This window comes from Ascidiella aspersa, chromosome 7 (assembly GCF_963924565.1).
Source record: "Ascidiella aspersa chromosome 7, kaAscAspe10.2, whole genome shotgun sequence".
Taxonomy (NCBI): domain Eukaryota; kingdom Metazoa; phylum Chordata; class Ascidiacea; order Phlebobranchia; family Ascidiidae; genus Ascidiella; species Ascidiella aspersa.
The window spans coordinates 525,111-538,230 of record NC_139453.1 but is presented as its reverse complement, the minus strand read 5'-3'; positions in this window follow the sequence as shown (position 1 = coordinate 538,230).

Sequence of the window (13,120 nt, the reverse complement as noted above, 5' to 3'; positions counted from 1 at the left end):
CGGCACACCGGGGCGGCACCCCGGTTGAGAACCATTGTTCTATAATAGTAATAATAATGACGAAAGCTTATTCCAGTGGTTAATGTCAGACTACGAAATTCGTGTTTGTGTGTGCCGTTATTGTTGGGTAAAGACAACAGTTTGTACACAAAACACACGATGGTTGCCGAAAATACGGCTTAATTTTCGCAATTCGTCACATCCAACCCATTTATATTAAAAATCCAAGTTGTGAATTCAATAAGCAGTTTATGCGTTTGAAAGTGTTTGGAATTAAACAAAATGAATAAATTTTCTTGTAGTTTCGTTTTAATTTGGAGGATATGCCAGTTTGTGTCTTAACAAGGCATAACAAATATGTTGGAGATTAAAAGAAATAACCCCAGTAATTGACACAGGGTTAAAACCACATTGATTACACGATTCTTGGTGCAACCCTTCACAAAATATCCCTTCTACACTTTGACTGATGGACATTGAATCACGTGACCAGCTGTCGCACACTTACCGCGGTCGAGTGGGACGGACGGATAATTATCAATCGCTGATCGGATTTAAGCGACCTCACACGAGGTTGAAAGAGTTAAATCAAAATTGTAAGAACCTACTTTACAATGGTAATTGAAATTCGCCGGATTATTTGTGGCCGTCGGGTTTGTAAGTTACTTTGGCTTTTCTGTCGGTGAATGTGGACGATTAAGAATATGCTGACAATTCTTTCGTTGTCATAATAGGCCTACTTGGAACCTTAAACCGGAAAAATGGATAATTTGAGTTGAAAAAGTAATTTCGCTTTTTGTGATTTAAATTATATCTTAAAAAGAAATTATTTATCATAAATATAATAACACTTGATAATAACGCTTTGAAACGCTAACCCGCACCCTAACTCGCACAATGTGCGTTGTGGTATTTTTTTTGTTTTTTTGCATAACTTTCTACGTGCATAACTGAAGGAGCGCCAAAATTTTCTTCCAATTTTGTTTAACTTTAACGAAACGAGTTGTTAAAATAAAATTGCAGGGAATAAATAAATATGAGAGAATAAATATAATAACAATACTTGACACACCCAAACGCTAACTCGCACCCTAACACACAAATTATGTTAGCAATACAAACTCGGACGAAAATGTGGTAGGATTCCAGCCTAGCGCCGAAAACTCTTGTATATTGTCAGTACAAACACAGTTCCCATACCTTCCCACCACCTAAATGCTCAAGCATATCAGATCACGAGTTGAGACCAAACTAAGGCTTGGAACGCTGTCACAATAAATCGTCGCAGTTTAAGCAGGTTCGTCCAATCAAGGCATGTCACTCATATGAGATCGAGGCTTCACGATCTGACACTTGGCATCGTTTACATAGGTTAGTGTGAATACACACTGGTCTTATATACTAGCGTGGGTGGTCCAAGCACATCGATATACCAACTTTCTGTGTATTGTTTTATCATAGTGGCTCTCAACTTTTTGTCCACCACTAATCGTAACAAATAATTTAATTTTTTTTTCCGAATTTACTATAATTTGTTAAAGCCAAAAATGAATGTCTTGCTCGCAACGCCAGCCACAGATTTAGATTATTTACATTTTGATGCGGACGTTATGAGTGAGGGTTGGGGTACAAACCCTCCATTTCCCTCTCAAACTGTATTTTGCCTGTATTAACTACGCTAATGCAAATTCACGATTGGCGCGATTCTAAATTATATTTCCAGTATATCTTAGTCCATTTTGTTAAAATGGTTTTATTCCAAAGTCGTCTCATCGCACCCTCGAAAATATAAGTTTTGGCAACATCACGGTTTAAAGGCGTTTTTGCTTTGCGTGGATCGATAACATCTTTGTAATGTAGCTTTTGTTCTGAAAGTATGAACCTAACACCAACAAAATAAACGAACTGTGTAGTGTTCTAAAGGTTGCTTTTTATGACGCAACGTTTAAATGTTTTTTGTGACGTAACTTAGTGACGTCATATCTGAAAAAAAAACTGTTGCCCTACAAAAACAAAAATCCTAGATACGCGCCTGATCAAGGATGAGTTTATTGCAAGCAGTGCGAAAATACCCCAAGAGTTATTTGATTCTACGTTGAATTCCGCAAGGTTGAACTGAGGTTGGCTTCAAACATATCGTCTTACTTGGTCGTTCGTCATCTTTATAGGCTTGTCATGGCGATACACAACCGTGGTTAACTCAGTGGTGGTATCACCTGTATAACTTGCCGTACGGGCTCTTTAAAGTTTCTGAATAAACGATCCTAGGAAACCAAACCTTCCATCAAACTCGCAAAACACGCGGAAACTTAAGTTATTGAATAAGGTGTGTTTTAATGAACAACCTTATATCAGGGTTATTAGCCGTTTAAAATCAATCCGTTAATTGTTTTGGCTTAAAACAACATGAAAGATTGAAAAGCGCAATGTATATTTTTAATCGATTGAAGTAATTTGAATTGAAGGAAAATATATAAAATAAAATTATTTTGAGAACGTTATGCTAGGATTTGCGAGTATTACAGAAGACTGATATTCGCGACATTAATCAACCAATAATAATAATGTTAGCTCCGGTTTTGGTTCGTTTTGTGTTTTCGCCAAATTTTCCAAAAAATATTAAAACAATTTTGAGATACGAAGGAACCACCTTAGAACTTCCAGCGGCCCTGTTTCGCCTGTTTTTTGCAAAAAAATATAACAAAAGCTGTGCTTTTTTAGTTGTGGTTTTTCTGCCGCCCTCAGCGCAAGGTTTAAGTTCGTCGATGTAATTCGTCAGCTTTAGAGCTGCCAGCTTGAATATACAGAGCTTGGAGGTTTTGACGGGGAGACCAAACGCATTAGATGCTGGTGGGCCGGTCGTTTGCCAGCAGTAAACAGTAGCTGGTGCTAGGATCGCCCAGAAAGCGGCCAACTTTGCCCGAATTCTTGCGCTCCACCAATTTGTGTGCTGCATACAATGACTTTAGTTTGGGGCAAAACGTAAATTTTAAATATTTTTTAGGAAGAACTTGTGTGATTTGTTAGTGCTTAGAATACATTTCTAGAATTTAGAATTAACAGTATTTTAGCTTATTTACCCAATAGTAGTTTCGTCATTTGATATTGTATCGGATGGCGATATCATTTGTCGCTAACATCGAGCATAGGAATTGAAACGAAATACCAAACATCGGACATTACTACTTGGGTCCACAAAAAGTTAATCGGTCTGCTCAAAATATTTTCAAATCACTTGCTGATGAATGTTCTTTAATACTTTGAAGATATTGCGCACGTATTTTTATAAACTTTAAAGCAGTCTACTGCAAAACTTTATACACCAACAAAATATAACTTACGCATTTGTCCTATATCTCGATGGTAGTGGAGGGCTTACAATGTTTTAACCACAAGTAGGGCTTTGGTCAAAAAAGTTGAGAAGCACCGGTTAAGCTTTGAGGGTTAAAATAAGCCATATTAAGTAACTCAAGTTATTCAGGCAATATCAAGCAGCTGACTCATGTTGTAAGGATTTCGTGTTCGCTTCTATATTTAGTTCCGAGCGTTCAAGCAAGGAAAGCAAAATGACTCAAATCCCAAACCGCCGAAGCCAAGTCTAGACTTCCAACCACCAATCCAGGCTTGCTGGAAGCTCAGTACATGCGACGTAATAAGATTAATGAGGAGCAGCGAAATCGGCGAGAAAAAGGACACATTTGACCTTTAAATTAGCACAGTGTGAAAAGTATGATTTACATATATTTTTAAACCTTGCTTAAAACTGGTTTTGGTTTTTAATCTACATACAAAAAAATCATTTAGCCATATTTTTCGGTTTTATTATGGTTTTGTGGGGTTTACTTTATTTTAAAACCGTCTGACACCTTGTCAATTTCAGCAAAAAGGCCACTACGGTGGTCAATTTTGCAGTTAAAATGAAAAAAAAAAGTTATACTATTTTGGCATTTTAGTAAATTTTATTTTGATTTGCGCACAAGGTATATTTCAAAAAATGGTATGTTGGGTCGCTACCACAGCTTGCTTATTTCGACTTGGTGTCGAAAAGATGGTAAAGTCACAACACCGAACATCGATAAGTGTAACAAAACACTTCCCAACGAAACCTAATGAAATCAGCTTTTCACGCAAAAGCTCTCTGGAATAGCGAAGTGCTAACACATCCCGAAGTAAACGATTCACTTTGTTGTAACCCGACACCAGATATTCACTTCATCGCCCCACGCGCGCTATTACCTGTGACGTCACAGGCGCAATTGTGACGGAGAAATGCACCAGGGTGAACGGTTGCAATAAATTCTTCACACATTAGGCTTGGTACTCCAATGTAAGTTGATATCTTGATGGTTTAGGTTGAAAGCAGCTGCCACAATTGCTCGGTCAAGTTTAAAATATTTCACGGATGTTTTTGCGAAACAGTTTGAATATTCAAAATCCGCCGAGAGTTGATAACGACTTATATTTGTAGTTATCCCCTCAATTGCCAAACACTTAACAAATCAGCCCTAATAAAGTTGGAAGCTGTAGAATTGTGGTAAGCGGTAATTTGCTTAACTCGCGCGATTATGCGAAGCGCCAATCTTCCACAAACCCATATTTTCAATCCGTATCACTTGGGGTGAAAATTAGCACTTTATGATCCAGGTGTGGGACACAGGGGGTCGTCGTCATAATTTGGGGGAAAACATGGAATTCGTAAAAATAACAAGTAGATGGTGACTGGGTTATATAAATATTTTTTTATTTTTTTTTTCGAATAATTCTTTATTTTTTCAATGTCTTTGGAGCATAATGGTTGGAGGTTGTAGTAAGACGCAGAAAGAATATAAAAGCCCATACAGAGGTAGGTAGCTTTTTGGACGTTTCAAATAATTGTTAAGATAAAGACTGGAAGTAAATTTTGGTTGAAAAACTAACTTTTGTTATTTAATCCGACAATGGCAAAATGAAAAAACGCACAAATGTATTTCAAATATTAGAAACGAGAAACCATAACATGATAAAGACATTTAAAATGTTTCTTACACTAATATGTTTACCTTTATTCAAACTAATGTAGATTGACGTTAAAAATAGATGTTTACGCAACCAAAAGAATATGTCGACCCAAGAAAATTCAAATGTTCATACACAAACACGCACACACGCACACATGCACACACGCACACACGCACACACGCACACACGCACACACGCACACACGCACACACGCACACACGCACACACGCACACACGCATACATTCACCTCCGCCTAAACCTCTTGTCATATCCAAATTTAGACTGAGGAAATCCGACCAATCAGAAAGAGGCACGTGTAGGGAGCGTTAAGTCGGATGAGAGGTTGCAGTTGTTGTCACATTGTGTCAAACATGGATCAATGTAAGTCGCGGCTAAAACATGGATTAAGAAGCTTCCGTTTGCTGAGAGACAAGGAAATTACATTCTGCAAGAATAACTTTGGTGTTCTTTCAAAGCGCGGAAATATCGTATTACGTAAATTGTTAGTCAGCGGTTTTCATGAGACCAACATATCATTTTCGAAACATACTATTTTTCTTGATACATTGAAAGCAAATGTTAGGCCTTATTATCACCTGGTATCCGTGTTAGGCCTTCAAAATACAAAATCATTTTTTTGCGTGAAATTTTATGATTTATTATGTTTGTCTACCTCATTTCATATTGTCCAATCAGAAGCTTAGTATTTTATTAATTTATAGTAATAAATAATTTCCAAAGAAAACCTTCAATTTGATAAATGTTAAATTCTGACTTTTAATTATCAAGTAATTACAATCATCATTAATTTTCAGTCGTTCCTTTGACTAAAGTTGCTATAAATCTGTCAGCTGATAAGAAAAGCATATTTATTTCAAATCATTTAAATCACGTTTCGATTCTGGATTAAATTAATTTATTCGTGTTTTCACTGTGATTTTTATGGAATTATAATTTTGCTATCAAAACATAAATTTAATTCAGCACTTTTTGCTCGAAACAATTCACATTTACTTTTTTTCGGAAGAAACATTTTGAGTGAGGGCTTAAAATTACGGCTGTCGAATTTCAAAATACCGCTATCGATTTCAATTGTGACGTAATTGCTGGCGCGCGATCGGCGATTAAGTTTCGTTCAAATGAGCTTTGTATCGATTTGGTCGCAACTCGAGAATAAATATTCATGAAGGAATAACCACAAGGTTGGCAAGCAATGAAGCAAGTAAAAACACAAAAACATTGTAATCAAGTTTAAAAACGTTTAACAACAGATGCCACCAAAACTTATTTGATAAAGAAGGAGATTTATATTTTGTGTCGAACTTTATTAACTTGATTATTGTTAAACGAATAAACCATTATTATCTTGCAACAAAACCGTAGTGAGCTTTAATAAAATGTCGCACAGCAATAAATATCATCAAAATTGATGCCAGAATTGCATCTGACAACATTCAACTACAATACTTCATCTTCATAAAGAAAATGTACCGAGACCTGGTGGAATAAACTCTGTTTTCCGATCTGGTTCGGGCTTGGTATCCTTGATGTACGTTAGCCTTTTCGCACTGTTTTTCGCCCAGTAAAACATTAATCTGCAACATCTGCTCGGCGATGGGTCAAAAAATACGGCCGTTGGCCAAAAGCAGTGATTTCCAAACTGTGTGCCTCGATAGATTGTCAAGTGTGCCGCGAAACTTCTTGTAATTTCGGAAAGAAGAGTAGTTGTATCATAAATAGGCATATACGCAAGCATTTTAGACTTAAATACGCACTATTCATTACAAATACTAATTGCGGTACATTTACGTTTAAAGGGCGATCGACAATTACTTTATTGTTGTTTGGAAGTGTGCCGCAAAATAGTTAAGTTGTTTTAGTGTGCTGCAAGCCAAAAAAGTTTGGGAACCACTGGCCAAAGGCTCAATTAATTCGGCCTACGGTATGTTCCTTAATAAGCATGAAGTATCAGGTGAAACGTTGTAGAATGCAATTCACAAGCGCTTGTAAATCCTCACAGTTATCCGACCATTTATGAAAAAAATTTGGCGACCCTTGCTCTAGAGAGGAATATGTGCTTTGCACTTTTATCTTCTCTCTGTTGTTCCAACCAAATCCAAAACAGGTGACCCTCATTAACCCCGGAAACAAATATGACCCACAGTAACCTCAATGTCAAGTTTTTAAAAAAACTCTCGAGTTACGGAGAAGCAATGAGGCTACTTTTCCAATATGACTCTCAATGTTAAAAGCATTTTACGTCAGGTTAGTGACCCAAAGTAACCCTATTGTTGCTGCAACCCAAAATAACCTAAATTTTTGACCCATAATAACCTTACGAAGTGTGCGATCGTGTTTAAGTAGGCGTTTATTTGTTTTTTTAATCCATTGACAACAGACGCGATATTTAAAGTGAAATATAATATTGGATCAACAAAATACAATCCACTTTTGTTGAGAGGGGATTACACTTGTGCTTTTTGCGTGAAAGCGAAATGAAGGAGTTCTATGTCGATTGGTGGGGAGTGACGTCACTATGAACAGAATAAACAACAAGTTTGTTGTAAATGTTCAGAATGCTGAATTCGGTTTAAAAATTAAATTTTTTTCTCAAAGTTCTCAAACTTTTTTAGCTTGCGGCCCAGTAATGAAAACGAAGCTAATGGCGTCACACTTTCTGTAAAAAACAACGATTTCATAATCGCAAGACACTAGATAAATGTGCTAATTATTTACTATTGGACGCGTGTTCAAGTCCTCGCATGATTGCGTGTATTGCCTGTTTGTAATACAAACAAGGTATATATTTTTTTAAATACCGGTAACGAAAACTTGAGGATCTGCCGCGCCACAGGAAAATCAAAGCGCATATAACACCTTAGCATATCAATCGCAACTCCATTCAACACAAAAAAATGTTAACTCTTCCAGCATCTGTATGGAAATAGATAGTTAAAATAAATTAACAGTCAAGTTCACGTTATTCAACAAAATTAATGCACCCTTTTAACAATCGATAGCAGCTTATAGTATCGTTACTGGTCAAATCACGTCGGTCATGTTTTACGGTTATGGAAATAGATTTAACACCAAATGTTACATTTTCCAATAAGCTTTTGTGCAAATACAGGTGTTTTACCATCGCTAATTGCAGCTAGTTTTAACCTATGCAGCTGTGTACAGGTTTCGCACCGATGAACAAACCACATCAGCTTAAAGCATTTGCTTGTTGGAAGCTCAGCGCAACTTTAGATAAGGCCACGTTTTAAGAGCTCAGTGGGTCAAAGTTTTGCCGCTGTTTGAATTGGTTCAACTGTTTTTTAGATTTGTTTTGAGCAAGATTTACTCAAAGTTTGGATAAATTGCGCTAATAATTCGCACCAATGTGCTTTGAGAGATTGTTAAATCTGACGTAAAAGTTTTGGTAATTTTGAAAAATAGGTTATTTGTTTATTTCTACCAATAGGCATACAAGCAAGCATTTTAGACTTAAATACGCACTATTACAAATTAATAATATTGAGGCATTTACATTTAGTTTGTCGTGTGTTAGGGGCGATTGTAAAATTACTCTATTGTTTGTTCTGTTGAAAGTGGGCTGCGAAATATTTAAGATTTTTTAAGTTTGCCACAGGCAAAAAGGTTTAAAAACCACGCCTTAAATGCACACTATCCTTTATATAAAGAATAATGCTATGAAATTTCCTCATTAGTAAACCCTTCCATGCACTTTATAATTGTACTGCTTTATATGAAGTCTGCCGCTGTTTTAGTTTTGTTTGTGTGCAACAATCTGAAAAGGTTTGCGATCAAGTGCGTTAAAAGCGCAACATGTAGGCCTTGTATATGTAGCTGGTCACAGACGCGTTTCGTGGCATTCCTCGCATTCCTCGGGCACTAGGAGTCGGAAACCGACAAAAAAACGTTGCGAAAATAAGCGACTGGTTTGTGGAGAGGCGGCGTTTTAACGAGCCACAAATTGCAAGTGCGATGATTACGGGCTCCTTCAGCTTATTCCAGCCAACTTATTCCAACAGCTTATTCCAGCCCTGCATGCTGAAGTTTGCTCGGCTTTAGGTTTATTAGCTGGAACGAAAATGGCGGCAAGCTCGTATATAGTTGTAAAGTGGATTTTACTGATGCAAGCATTTCTAGTTGGTTTGAATATGAACGTGTCTGTTGTAAGTATTTAATTAGTTTATTGAAATCGCGTTTTTATTTGTCAAAGCATTTCTATAATATACATACGAGAGGAATCTTAAATGCCTTCTACAACAGAAAGAGCAAGTGCTTAAAATATGTGAGGGTGTAGTAGAATAACTTTCTCACCGGAGCGATGAACAGTTTGCAGACATGACGTCACAATGTTACGTCATAACGTGACGTCTAAAACAAGTAACCTTAGGAATATATAAGCTTCGATGAAGTTAGTGTGCAACTGAAATCGTTGTTTAATCTATTTAAAGAGATGGCGGGAATGCAGGATCGCCTGGTAAATAGAAATTTCCTCTTAATAAAGAACATTTTATTTCCGGAAATATCGAAGCTGGAAAATGATTTTCCCTGAACTCCGCTCCTCACCGCCCCGGCTTGCTCTTGCCACTGGAATATGCTTTACGTTAGGTATCGAGAAATGTTTATCGATTCAATCGTTATCTGACGCGGTTCGTTTCATTGAGCTGCAGTCAAACAACCATTGTAGCTTGAAGCTCTTGATATTGAACTTTGCTGTTTGCTTTATAACGTACATTGCGAACATTGACTATAGTTTGCTGAACAGCAACTTAATGTAATTGCTTGGAACCGAAGTCCCAGCTATAATCTGATAAACTTTTGAAAGCTGTCAAAACGGGTATTTATATAAAAGTTAGTGCTTCTAAGTTACATAGCAAATAATTAGACAGAACGTTTTAAGGCTTGCGTTTCCGTTAGCATTGCATACCTAAGTTTGTATAATTGTGTAGATTTAAAATATTGTGCTTCTTGTATTTAACCAAATTGTTTTTACGCTTTTAACGGGGCGCCATTGCTTTGAAATATTACTGTAGCAGAATTGTGGCCGGTAAATTTGACGTTTGAATTGTGTATATGTCGTAAGACTGTACAGCTAATGTGTTGAAGTGCTACAAGTCATATCGAGTGCTGTTGGTTTTTTTAACAAACTTAGATGAAATAATTGCGGCCTCTAACATTTCTTAAGCGCTCGCCAAAGCTTTCTTAAAAAACTTGAGGCCAAGTATCACGTAAGACTACTTCAAATTTTTGTCTATTTAGTGTAAGGTGTGAAATGACAGCTTCATTTGATGATATCGCCTTACCAGAGTCTCTCCACCTCACATACTTTAGCTGGCATCATCCGCAACGAATTCCTGATGTGATATAACATCAGACGAGTGTACAGCAGTTTCCTTATAAGGCTTGGCGCGTGCGGCTTGCGCTAGACGGCTCATTAGCTCTTTGCACGCCTCGGTTATAATTACCAGCAGTATGACGACCGCGAATTCCAGGGGTTATGGGTTCGATTCCCGGATGCGGTCAACGACCTTAAAAACGTCGTAGGTGGCCTGGATAAATGTTTTAAGGGGATTAACTGTTTTCCGGTGAAACTAAAAGCGACAAAGAATGCTTTGCAACTTCTTAGGTGGTCTAACTTTGGATTTTAGACACACTTAAAACATGTTTTACGTTATAGATATATGTTTATGTCTCTTTCACCTTGATTTCTTTATAGTTTTGCAAAATAAGCAAATTATAAACGTAATTTATTTTAAGCACTAATTAGTTTTTTTTAAATGTCGTGTTTAAAGTTCCCTCTATTCACTTTATAACATGCTTCACGGAATTTAGCACAACTATTACAAAAATGTACCAAATGTTGCGTCACCTAACGTCTTGCCATTGTGACGTGAAAATGATCACAATCTTTTATTGTCATCGGATTTAAATGATGCCAACTTGAAGCTGACCTTGCGTTGTTCCCTGTATACGTATGCAGGGGATTTAAGGGGTGTAATTTACCCCCAAGAAATTTGTTGTAGCATTATACTTTAAATCAACTTCAAATTTCGAATTAAAATAAAAACTGTAATATTCCATTAAACTTAATTTTTTAGTATTTATATTTAAGCATATATAAAAAAATACCAATTTGTTCACCATTCATTTAGGATTCTATTGATTATTCTGCCGTTTATGTTTAAAATAATTTTGGAAAATGATTAAAAGATTATTGATAACCCTTTAAAAATATAGGTGTTTATTAAGATCGTTGGTTATAGCATTTTAGCACCTTTTAAATGAAGTAGTTTGTAACTAAAAAAACAAACAATCATAAAAGAATGAATTAGAGCAAACTAAATTTCACCTTTTTTGATTTTTAATCCTAATTTTTTAAACCTGTGCAACATTTCGGCTCTGTGCGAAGATTTTTCTTTTAAATGTCAAGACTTGGTGTAGGGAAAGATTTTACCCTCTCCCAATAATTTGGAGGACGCGCCCTGTGAGTTGAGCGTCGAATTCGCCGGCAGCAAGACAGAGTAGATGTTATCACACAGTGGAGTAGCAGCTACAAGCTGAGCGTGCAGCACGATAAGTCCTGACATTGGAGGCCGTTGTAGAAGCATGTGGTAATTAGCCGGGGACATTAGGTTGAGGTGATAGGACTGAAGTTTTACTCGTGAACTGGAGTTTGCTTGAAACTGATCAGTGATATAGACTTGGGTGAAATAAGACTTTTGTGGAGTTGTTTGACGTTGATATTGGAGACCCATGATGTCGTTTAAGGTAGCATCCTTTCAGCAACATGATTTTTGTGGCCCGCGGAACATTGTTTAAAGCAAAAAAATGTATTTATTTGCGTATGATTATGAGGTTTAGTGCAGTGTTCGCGTACAACCTATGTTAAAAACAGACTTTGAAAATAGAGAATAAAAGCTAATAATCTTTAATAAGTTAAATAAATATTAAAAACATCTTACCATGCTAATCATGTATGGCCCGCGGACAAATTATGTTGCGCTTTGCTTTTTGCCTAGACAAAGTTTTCTCATCAATTTTGTGAAAGTATTGTTTAGATTACGTTAAAGAGATTAGATTTCAGTCTGGTCTGAGGCGTACGTATCAAATTCAACATCGTAGATGTTTTTACTGTTGTCGTGTGAAATAATTATTTTGATGTTCAACCTGTAACTTCACTCTATATTTACCAGAAAATTTAAGTTAAGACAATTTCGTAATTTATTTCGTTGTTTTTTCGTAGCTAATTGTGTGAAATCATTAACTTCCATTTTGTACCAGAAGGCACTTATTCATTTTTTATGATGCTTAACGCTGTTGTTTATTGTCATACGTGAGAGTTATTTCTTACAGTAACCCGGCCATTATCTTAACGCACTTTAACAAGGAAATACAAGAGTAAATACGCCACAGTGAACATTACAAGGTTGTTTTATAACACAGCTAAGCTTCGCTAAAAGTTATTTTCAGAATTGGAGATTTCCGATACTTGACATTTCATCCCGATACCGAATAAGGTCATTAGTATGCTCATACCAGCAAAATATATAAAAAGTATGTTTTCAGATTAATACGCCCAAATTATTCATAACGTTGATAAATTTAGTTACTTCAAGTTTTAACCCATATTTTGTCATTAAATTTACGTTTCAAGATAACAATCGCCACGCTTGACCGCCAATAATAGCTGGAATTCTTATATTAACTTTGTATCGGGTCGGCACCGATACCACCCAAGTATCGGACGATTACCGATACTACCACTTGGTATCGGGTATCGACTCTGATCCGAGATTATCTTAACTCAGAGTAAGAGAACAGACCGTCCAGTAATGTTGTTGACCTCGTGGGTTTGTGGTCTTTTGTTCTTGCACAAACGTGTTCAGCGACGCGTATCTTAAGTTAATTTTGTTCGAAGCTTCGCTTACTTTTGCCGGAATTGTTCAAATAATAAATATTTGCTCGAGTCTGCTTTTAAACTCTATCTTCTAAAAGCGCTATGGTCAACAAACTATCAATCTTCATGTTCTATTGTCAAGACGTGCTTATGAAGTATACACTGTGTTAATTAAAACATCAGAGCCGCTGTTTAACAAGCAATTAATC